Source organism: Heptranchias perlo, unplaced genomic scaffold (genome assembly GCF_035084215.1).
Source record: "Heptranchias perlo isolate sHepPer1 unplaced genomic scaffold, sHepPer1.hap1 HAP1_SCAFFOLD_255, whole genome shotgun sequence".
NCBI classification, from domain to species: Eukaryota; Metazoa; Chordata; class Chondrichthyes; order Hexanchiformes; family Hexanchidae; genus Heptranchias; species Heptranchias perlo.
In genome coordinates, this window is record NW_027139267.1 from 367,501 (window position 1) to 377,500 (window position 10,000).

The window sequence follows — 10,000 nt, forward strand, 5'->3', positions numbered from 1 at the left end:
AAGGGGCACGGTTGGGTACCGGAACGATCACGTTCGCACACCGGGAAGTCGAGTGCCGGGTCTCGAAACGGAGCCGGGTCAGCCCAATTTAAAACGGAGAATAGAGTGCTGCCCTCTGCGGGTGAAAACCTGGAAGTACGTTGGTTAATGATTTCCAGTTCACCCCGCTTGGTCAGGCCCACTCGGAGGCGGATAACTCCGGAACGCCGAGGCCGATTTCCTCCGGGTATGGCTCGTTGCGTGCGGCAGGAGGCGGCGCAGCGTACGGTACCGAGCACTCGGAGATGCGGTGCTGCCCGCCGGAGTGACAGCGAAAGGCTGCGCACCGCTTTCCGCCTGGTAACTCGGCGTCCGTGAGACCGACCGACTCCGCTTTAGCACCGGAGCTAGAGTGGGGCAAGGGGCACCGAAGGGTACCGGAACGATCACGTTCGCATACCGGGAAGTCGAGTGCCGGGCCGCTGAAAGCGAGCAGGGTGCCACCGCTCGGGGCCCCGGTTTGTCCGTCCCACCCGGAGGCCCATATCTCCGGAAGGCACAGGCCGATTTCCTCCGGGTATGGCTCGTTGCGTGCGGCCGGACCAGGCGCAGCGGACGGTACCGAGCACTCGGAGGTCCGGCGCTGCCCGCCGGAGGTACAGCGAAAGGCTGCAAACCACTTTCCGCCGCCTCCCTCCGCGGGCGTGAGACCGACGGTCGTCGGGTTTGGTTCCGCGGCTAGAGCAGGACGAGGGGCAGCGATCGGTACTGGAAGGAACCCGGTCGCACACCGGGAAGTCGACTAGCGGGCCGCCGAAAGCGAGCTCGGGGCCCCGGTTTGTCCGTCCCACCCGGAGGCCCATATCTCCGGAAGGCACAGGCCGATTTCCACCGGGTATGGCTCGTTGTGTGCGGCCGGACCAGGCGCAGCGGACGGTACCGAGCACTCGGAGGTCGGGCGCTGCCCGCCGGAGGTACAGCGAAAGGCTGCAAACCACTTTCCGCCGCCTCCCTCCGCGGGCGTGAGACCGACGGTCGTCGGGTTTAGTTCCGCGGCTAGAGCAGGACGAGGGGCAGCGAACGGTACCGGAACGAACCCGGTCGCACACCGGGAAGTCGAGTGCCGGGTCTCGAAACGGAGCCGGGTCGGCCCAGTTTAAAACGGAGAAGAGAGTGCTGCCCTCTGCGGGTGAAAACATGGAAGTACGTTGGTTAATGATTTCCAGTTCACCCCGCTTGGTCAGGCCCACTCGGAGGCGGATAACTCCGGAACGCCGAGGCCGATTTCCTGCGGGTATGGCTCGTTGCGTGCGGCAGGAGGCGGCGCAGCGTTCGGTACCGAGCACTCGGAGGTGCGGTGCTGCCCGCCGGAGTGACAGCGAAAGGCTGCGCACCGCTTTCCGCCTGCTAACTCGGCGTCCGTGAGACCGACCGACTCCGCTTTAGCACCGGAGCTAGAGTGGGGCAAGGGGCACCGAAGGGTACCGGAACGATGACGTTCGCACACCGGGAAGTCGAGTGCCGGGCCGCCGAAAGCGAGCAGGGTGCCACCGCTCGGGGCCCCGGTTTGTCCGTCCCACCCGGAGGCCCATATCTCCGGAAGACACAGGCCGATTTCCACCGGGTATGGCTCGTTGTGTGCGGCCGGACCAGGCGCAGCGGACGGTACCGAGCACTCGGAGGTCGGGCGCTGCCCGCCGGAGGTACAGCGAAAGGCTGCAAACCACTTTCCGCCGCCTCCCTCCGCGGGCGTGAGACCGACGGTCGTCGGGTTTGTTTCCGCGGCTAGAGCAGGACGAGGGGCAGCGAACGGTACCGGAAGGAACCCGGTCGCACACCGGGAAGTCGACTAGCGGGCCGCCGAAAGCGAGCACGGGGCCCCGGTTTGTCCGTCCCACCCGGAGGCCCATATCTCTGGAAGGCACAGGCCGATTTCCACCGGGTATGGCTCGTTGTGTGCGGCCGGACCAGGCGCAGCGGACGGTACCGAGCACTCGGAGGTCGGGCGCTGCCCGCCGGAGGTACAGCGAAAGGCTGCAAACCACTTTCCGCCACCTCCCTCCGCGGGCGTGAGACCGACGGTCGTCGGGTTTGTTTCCGCGGCTAGAGCAGGACGAGGGGCAGCGAACGGTACCGGAACGAACCCGGTCGCACACCGGGAAGTCGACCAGCGGGCCGCCGAAAGCGTGCTCGGGTCCCCGGTTTGTCTGTCCCACCCGGAGGCTGATATCTGAGGAAGTCCGAGGCCGATTTCCTCCGGCTAACTCGGCGGGCAATGTGTCCCCCCCACCATCTTCGGCTGATTACCGTGGCTGGACCGGATCAAGGAGCAACGGAACCGTGCCAGAACGACGTCGGTCGGACGGCGTGAACTGATAGTGCCGAGGCCGGAAACCGAGCCGGAAATGTGCACCGATTTATTGGTCCCACTCGCAGGCCCATATCTCCGGAAGGCCGAGGCCGATTTCCTCCGGGTATGGTTCGCTGCGTGCAGCCGGAAGGGGAGCAGCGGACGGCACTGAGCAGCCGGAGGTGCGGCGCTGCCCGCCGGAGCTGCAAGCGAAAGGCTGCGCACCGCTTTCCGCTGGTTAACTCGGCAGGCCGTCAGGCCGACCGACTCCGCTTCAGCACGGGAGCTAGAGTCGGGCAAGGGGCACCGAAGGGTACCGGAAGGATCACGTTCGGACACCGGGAAGTCGAGTGCCGGGCCGCCGAAAGCGAGCTCGGGGCCCCGGTTTGTCCGTCCCACCCGGAGGCCCATATCTCGAGAAGGCACAGGCCGATTTCCTCCGGGTTTGGCTCGCTGCGTGCGGCCGGACGAGGTGCAGCGAACGGTACCGAGCACTCGGAGGTGCGGCGCTGCCCGCCGGAGGTACAGCGAAAGGCTGCAAACCGCTTTCCGCCTCCTCTCCCCTCGGGCGTGAGACCGACGGTCGTCTGGTTTGCTTCCGCGGCAAGAGCAGGACGAGGGGCACCGAGCGGTACCAGAACGAACCCGGTCGCACACCGGGATGTCGAGTGCCCGGCCCAAACCCGCTACCCCCCCCCCCACCCGAAAGCGAGCCACGGTTTGTGGATTAAAAGTGAAGCGGCAAAGATTTGTAAAACAGCGTGAAATGATGAACCAGAAGCCCAAAGTAATGGTGGGAATAAAAGTTCCGAAATGTGAAATGGTGAACCAGAAGTTGTGTGAACTGTTTAACCCAAAGTGGCAAAAATGGATTAAAAGGGGTGAAATGATCGACCGCAAAGCAGGGCAAGCATTAAACAAAAGCAGCAGCATTTTTTAAAAAGGGACAAATGGTTTACCAGAATCCCAAAAGAATGCTCAGAGACTTAAGTGCCAAAGGGGCAAATGGTTAACCAGAAGCTGGGTGAACTGCTTAACCCAAAGTGGGAAAAAGGATAAAAAAGGGGTGAACTGATCAACCAGAAGTCGACAACAATGTGCGGCGATTAAGTCTGAAAGAGGGAAAGGTTGACCGGAAAGCAGGGAAATGATTAAACAAAAGCAGAAAAATTCAGTAAAAAGGGGCAAGTGGTGAACCAGAAGTTGGGTGAACTGCTTAACCAAAAGTGGGAAAGAGGATTAAAAGGGGAGAAATGTTGAACCAGATGTCGAAAACAATGCGCGGCGATGAAGTCTGAAAGAGGAAAAGGTTGACCGCAAAGCAGGGAAAGGATTAAACAGAAGCAGCAATATCTTTTAAAAAGGGACAAATGGTGAACCAGAATCCCAAAAGAATGCTCAGAGACTTAAGTCCCAAAGGGGCAAATGGTTAACCAGAAGCTGGGTGAACTGTTTAACCAAAAGTGGGAAAAAGGATTAAAATGTTGTGAAATGATTAACCAGAAGGCGAAAGCAAAGTGCGGCGGCGAAGTCCTAAAGGGGAAAAGGTTGACCATAAAGCAGGGAAATGATTAAACAAAAGCAGAAAAATTCAGTAAGAAGGGGCAAATGGTTAACCAGAAGTTGGGTGAACTGCTTAACCAAAAGTGGGAAAGAGGATTAAAAGGGGAGAAATGTTGAACCAGATGTCGAAAACAATGCGCGGCGATGAAGTCTGAAAGAGGAATAGGTCGACCGCAAAGCAGGGAAATGATTAAACAAAAGCAGAAAAATTCAGTAAAAAGGGGCAAATGGTGAACCAGAAGCTGGGTGAACTGCTTAACCAAAAGTGGGAAAAAGGATTAAAAGGGGAGAAATGTTGAACCAGATGTCGAAAACAAGGTGCGGCGATGAAGTCTGAAAGAGGAATAGGTCGACCGCAAAGCAGGGAAAGGTTTAATCAAAAGCAGCAATATCTTTTAAAAAGGGACAAATGGTGAACCAGAATCACAAAAGAATGCTCAGAGACTTAAGTCCCAAAGGGGAAATGGTTAACCAGTAGCTGGGTGAACTGTCCAACCCAAAGTGGGAAAAAGGATTAAAAGGGGTGAAATGATTAACCAGAAGGCGAAAGCAAAGTGCGGCGGCGAAGTCGTAAGGGGAAAAGGTTGACCAGAAAGCAGGGAAAGCATTAAACAAAAGCGGCAACATTTTTAAAAAAGTGGCAAATGGTTAACCAGAATCCCAAAAGAATGCTCAGAGACTTAAGTCCCAAAGGGGAAATGGTTAACCAGAAGCTGGGTGAACTGGTGAACCAAAAGTGGGAAAAAGGATTAAAAGGGGAGAAATGTTTAACCAGAAGGCAAAAGCAAAGTGCGGCGGCGAAGTCCAAAAGGGGAAAAGGTTGACAAGAAAGCAGGGAAATGATTAAACCAAAGCGGAAAAATTCAGTATAATGGGGCAAATGGTTAACCAGAAGCTGGGTGAAATGGTTAACCGAAAGTGGCAAAAAAAGATTTAAAGGGGAAAAATGATTAACCAGAAGTCGACAACAATGCGCGGCGATGAAGTCTGAAAGGGGAAAAGGTTGACCACATAGCAGGGAAACGATTAAACAAAAGCGGCAACATTTTTAAAAAAGTGGCAAATGATTAACCAGAATCCCAAAAGAATGCTCAGAGACTAAGTCCCAAAGGGGAAATGGTTAACCAGAAGCTGGGGGAAATGGTTAACCAAAAGTTGCAAAAATGATTAAAAGGGGTGAAATGATTAACCAGGAGGCTAAAGCAATGTGCCGCGGTGAAGTCTGAAAGAGGGAAAGGTTGACCAGAAAGCATTAAACAAAAGCGGCAACATTTTTTAAAAATTGGCAAATGATTAACCAGAATCCCAAAAGAATGCTCAGAGACTAAGTCCCATAGGGGAAATGGTTAACCAGAAGCTGGGGGAAATGGTTAACCAAAAGTTGCAAAAATGATTAAAAGGGGTGAAATGATTAACCAGAATTCGAAAATAATGTGCGGCGATGAAGTCCTAAAGGGGAAAAGTTTGACCACAAAGCAGGGAAAGCATTAAACAAAAGCGGCAACATTTTTTAAAAATTGGCAAATGATTAACCAGAATCCCAAAAGAATGCTCAGAGACTAAGTCCCAAAGGGGAAATGGTTAACCAGAAGCTGGGGGAAATGGTTAACCAAAAGTTGCAAAAATGATTAAAAGGGGTGAAATGATTAACCAGGAGGCTAAAGCAATGTGCCGCGGTGAAGTCTGAAAGAGGGAAAGGTTGACCAGAAAGCATTAAACAAAAGCGGCAACATTTTTTAAAAATTGGCAAATGATTAACCAGAATCCCAAAAGAATGCTCAGAGACTAAGTCCCAAAGGGGAAATGGTTAACCAGAAGCTGGGGGAAATGGTTAACCAAAAGTTGCAAAAATGATTAAAAGGGGTGAAATGATTAACCAGGAGGCTAAAGCAATGTGCCGCGGTGAAGTCTGAAAGAGGGAAAGGTTGACCAGAAAGCATTAAACAAAAGCGGCAACATTTTTAAAAAAGTGGCAAATGATTAACCAGAATCCCAAAAGAATGCTCAGAGACTGAGTCCCAAAGGGGAAATGGTTAACCAGAAGCTGGGGGAAATGGTTAACCAAAAGTTGCAAAAATGATTAAAAGGGGTGAAATGATTAACCAGGAGGCTAAAGCAATGTGCCGCGGTGAAGTCTGAAAGAGGGAAAGGTTGACCAGAAAGCATTAAACAAAAGCGGCAACATTTTTTAAAAAGTGGCAAATGATTAACCAGAATCCCAAAAGAATGCTCAGAGACTAAGTCCCAAAGGGGAAATGGTTAACCAGAAGCTGGGGGAAATGGTTAACCAAAAGTTGCAAAAATGATTAAAAGGGGTGAAATGATTAACCAGGAGGCTAAAGCAATGTGCCGCGGTGAAGTCTGAAAGAGGGAAAGGTTGACCAGAAAGCATTAAACAAAAGCGGCAACATTTTTTAAAAATTGGCAAATGATTAACCAGAATTCCAAAAGAATGCTCAGAGACTAAGTCCCAAAGGGGAAATGGTTAACCAGAAGCTGGGGGAAATGGTTAACCAAAAGTTGCAAAAATGATTAAAAGGGGTGAAATGATTAACCAGGAGGCTGAAGCAATGTGCCGCGGGGAAGTCTGAAAGAGGCAAAGGTTGACCAGAAAGCATTAAACAAAAGTGGCAACATTTTTTAAAAATTGGCAAATGATTAACCAGAATCCCAAAAGAATGCTCAGAGACTAAGTCCCAAAGGGGAAATGGTTAACCAGAAGCTGGGGGAAATGGTTAACCAAAAGTTGCAAAAATGATTAAAAGGGGTGAAATGATTAACCAGGAGGCTAAAGCAATGTGCCGCGGTGAAGTCTGAAAGAGGGAAAGGTTGACCAGAAAGCATTAAACAAAAGTGGCAACATTTTTAAAAAATTGGCAAATGATTAACCAGAATCCCAAAAGAATGCTCAGAGACTAAGTCCCAAAGGGGAAATGGTTAACCAGAAGCTGGGGGAAATGGTTAACCAAAAGTTGCAAAAATGATTAAAAGGGGTGAAATGATTAACCAGGAGGCTGAAGCAATGTGCCGCGGTGAAGTCTGAAAGAGGGAAAGGTTGACCAGAAAGCATTAAACAAAAGTGGCAACATTTTTTAAAAATTGGCAAATGATTAACCAGAATCCCAAAAGAATGCTCAGAGACTAAGTCCCAAAGGGGAAATGGTTAACCAGAAGCTGGGGGAAATGGTTAACCAAAAGTTGCAAAAATGATTAAAAGGGGTGAAATGATTAACCAGGAGGCTAAAGCAATGTGCCGCGGTGAAGTCTGAAAGAGGGAAAGGTTGACCAGAAAGCATTAAACAAAAGTGGCAACATTTTTAAAAAATTGGCAAATGATTAACCAGAATCCCAAAAGAATGCTCAGAGACTAAGTCCCAAAGGGGAAATGGTTAACCAGAAGCTGGGGGAAATGGTTAACCAAAAGTTGCAAAAATGATTAAAAGGGGTGAAATGATTAACCAGGAGGCTGGAGCAATGTGCCGCGGTGAAGTCTGAAAGAGGGAAAGGTTGACCAGAAAGCATTAAACAAAAGTGGCAACATTTTTTAAAAATTGGCAAATGATTAACCAGAATCCCAAAAGAATGCTCAGAGACTAAGTCCCAAAGGGGAAATGGTTAACCAGAAGCTGGGGGAAATGGTTAACCAAAAGTTGCAAAAATGATTAAAAGGGGTGAAATGATTAACCAGGAGGCTGAAGCAATGTGCCGCGGTGAAGTCTGAAAGAGGGAAAGGTTGACCAGAAAGCATTAAACAAAAGTGGCAACATTTTTAAAAAATTGGCAAATGATTAACCAGAATCCCAAAAGAATGCTCAGAGACCAAGTCCCAAAGGGGAAATGGTTAACCAGAAGCTGGGGGAAATGGTTAACCAAAAGTTGCAAAAATGATTAAAAGGGGTGAAATGATTAACCAGGAGGCTAAAGCAATGTGCCGCGGTGAAGTCTGAAAGAGGGAAAGGTTGACCAGAAAGCATTAAACAAAAGCGGCAACATTTTTTAAAAATTGGCAAATGATTAACCAGAATCCCAAAAGAATGCTCAGAGACTAAGTCCCAAAGGGGAAATGGTTAACCAGAAGCTGGGTGAAATGGTTAACCAAAAGTTGCAAAAATGATTAAAAGGGGTGAAATGATCAACCAGAAGTCGAAAATAATGTGCGGCGATGAAGTCCTAAGGGGCAAAAGTCACCCAGAAGGCAGGGAAATGATCAAACGAAAGCAGCCAAAAAATTATTAAAAGAGGGGAACTGATGAACCAAAAGATGAGAAACGGCCCGCAGAGACTAAGTCCAAAACGGGAACTGGTGAACCGGAAATGATTAACCAAAAACTAAGTCCGAAGAGGGAACTGGTAAACCAGAACTGAGTAACCCGATTTTTAAAATTAATTATAAATGGGGAAACGATTGAGCAAAAGGCGGAAATTAAGTCACAGGGACCATGTCCGAAAGGGCAAGAGGTTACCCCGTAGGGGGCATTCGTCAACTCAATCTGAAAAATTTGGAGGCAAATCTGACCAAAATGCGGAAATCGGACCACACCGCGAGGGGCGCCATTCGACGGGGCAGGGTTAGACGCGTCGAACGGTACCTGAAGGTCCCGGCTGCGACACGTGAGTCCGGAGATATGGCCAGTCAAAGTCTGATGGGAGGTACCGAAGCCGAAAAATCGAAACGCGTTTGCGGCGATTCGGTGTCAGAGAGTCGGTCACGAATTCAAATTCGTCCCGCTGATTCGCCAATTGCCAGCCGGTTCCGGGGGGATTGGCGGGGTACCTGCAGGATAGTAAGAGGTGGCATGTCGAGACTTAGCCTGTTTACCAGACTTGTGTCTAGCGCCTCCAGGTCTGCAGAGACCGACCCGGGCTGCCGCCCAACCGACTTTTAAGCCTTTTGGGAGTGGGAATTTTTCCCATTTTTCCCCATTTTTCGGGTTTTTTGGTCGGGCTTGAAAACGGCGGCCCCGAGGCCTCCCGGGGCTGGCGGGCTTCGGCTCCCTTGCGAGAGGGTCCGAATTCCACCCGTTTAAGCCCAGAAAGGAGTTCGGAAGTCAGTCGGTCGAGGGAACCCCTTCGGAAGTCCGACGGGGATGGATTCGGCCGGCGTTTCGGATCTCCGGTCAGAGGATTCCCCCCCTGGGCGGGGGGGTGCGAGTAGCTGCCGGCAAACGGTCCCTTGCACTTGTGGCACAAAAAGTCCGAGCACAGGTTAATGAGTTGGCCGCGGAAGCCCCTATGCCGAAATGAGAAAGCCCCCGTTGCGGGGATTTAGTGACGCATCTGCGGCCGGAGGTGGGAGGCCGTCCTGCCGAATTGACACTTGTCATTCGGGCACCTAGGGATTGGTCGGGTACCCGGAGATTTTCGAGAACACGATTTTCAGAGCTTTCTCTGACAGCCCAGGTGCACTTTAAGAGTGCCTGAAAAAGTGACACTTGGCAAAAGGCTCTCAATTTCAAAGCGGAGACCTTTACAAGAGCACTCGGAAGTCACCTGTCAGCATTTAAAGCTACATCAGGCGGCAATTTTCGAACTCTTTGTCAGTCTGAAATCGTGTTGAGCCTCGACAGCGTCGGGCTCAGGCAGGAGGAGCTTGCCAGCAGAGAGAGGCTCACCATGGATTGCTGGTGGATGCTTTTCGAAAACATATACACATTATATTATATTATAATAATATAAAGAAAAAAAAGAGTTTCTCAAAATCTCTGTGACACTTTGCAGATTTTTTTGAAAGCCAATAAAGAGAACTCTTTAACTTGAAAGTCACCTGTGCCGGCATAGCGATGACTTTTAAAACAGGTTGACACTTTCGAGCCGCGGCGGCTCTGAATCACCCCAGACACCAAGTGTGTTTGTGGGCAAGGCACCGCGGCCGGTGGGCTGCTTTTATAATAACGGGCACGCAGACTTTTTGAGAGGAATCGGTACTCTCTTCCGATCGATTTGGCGACTCGCGTCCGACATGGGAGGGCCCGAGCGGTCCAGCCAAGGCTGGTGTTCAGGCTCGTCAGGTTCCTCTCTGTCCCAAGTGGCAGACGGACAGTTTTAAAAGTCAGTGGGTTTTGTCGGCACGACTCTCCTGTTCACCCGCTGGCGTATTGCTCTCTTGTG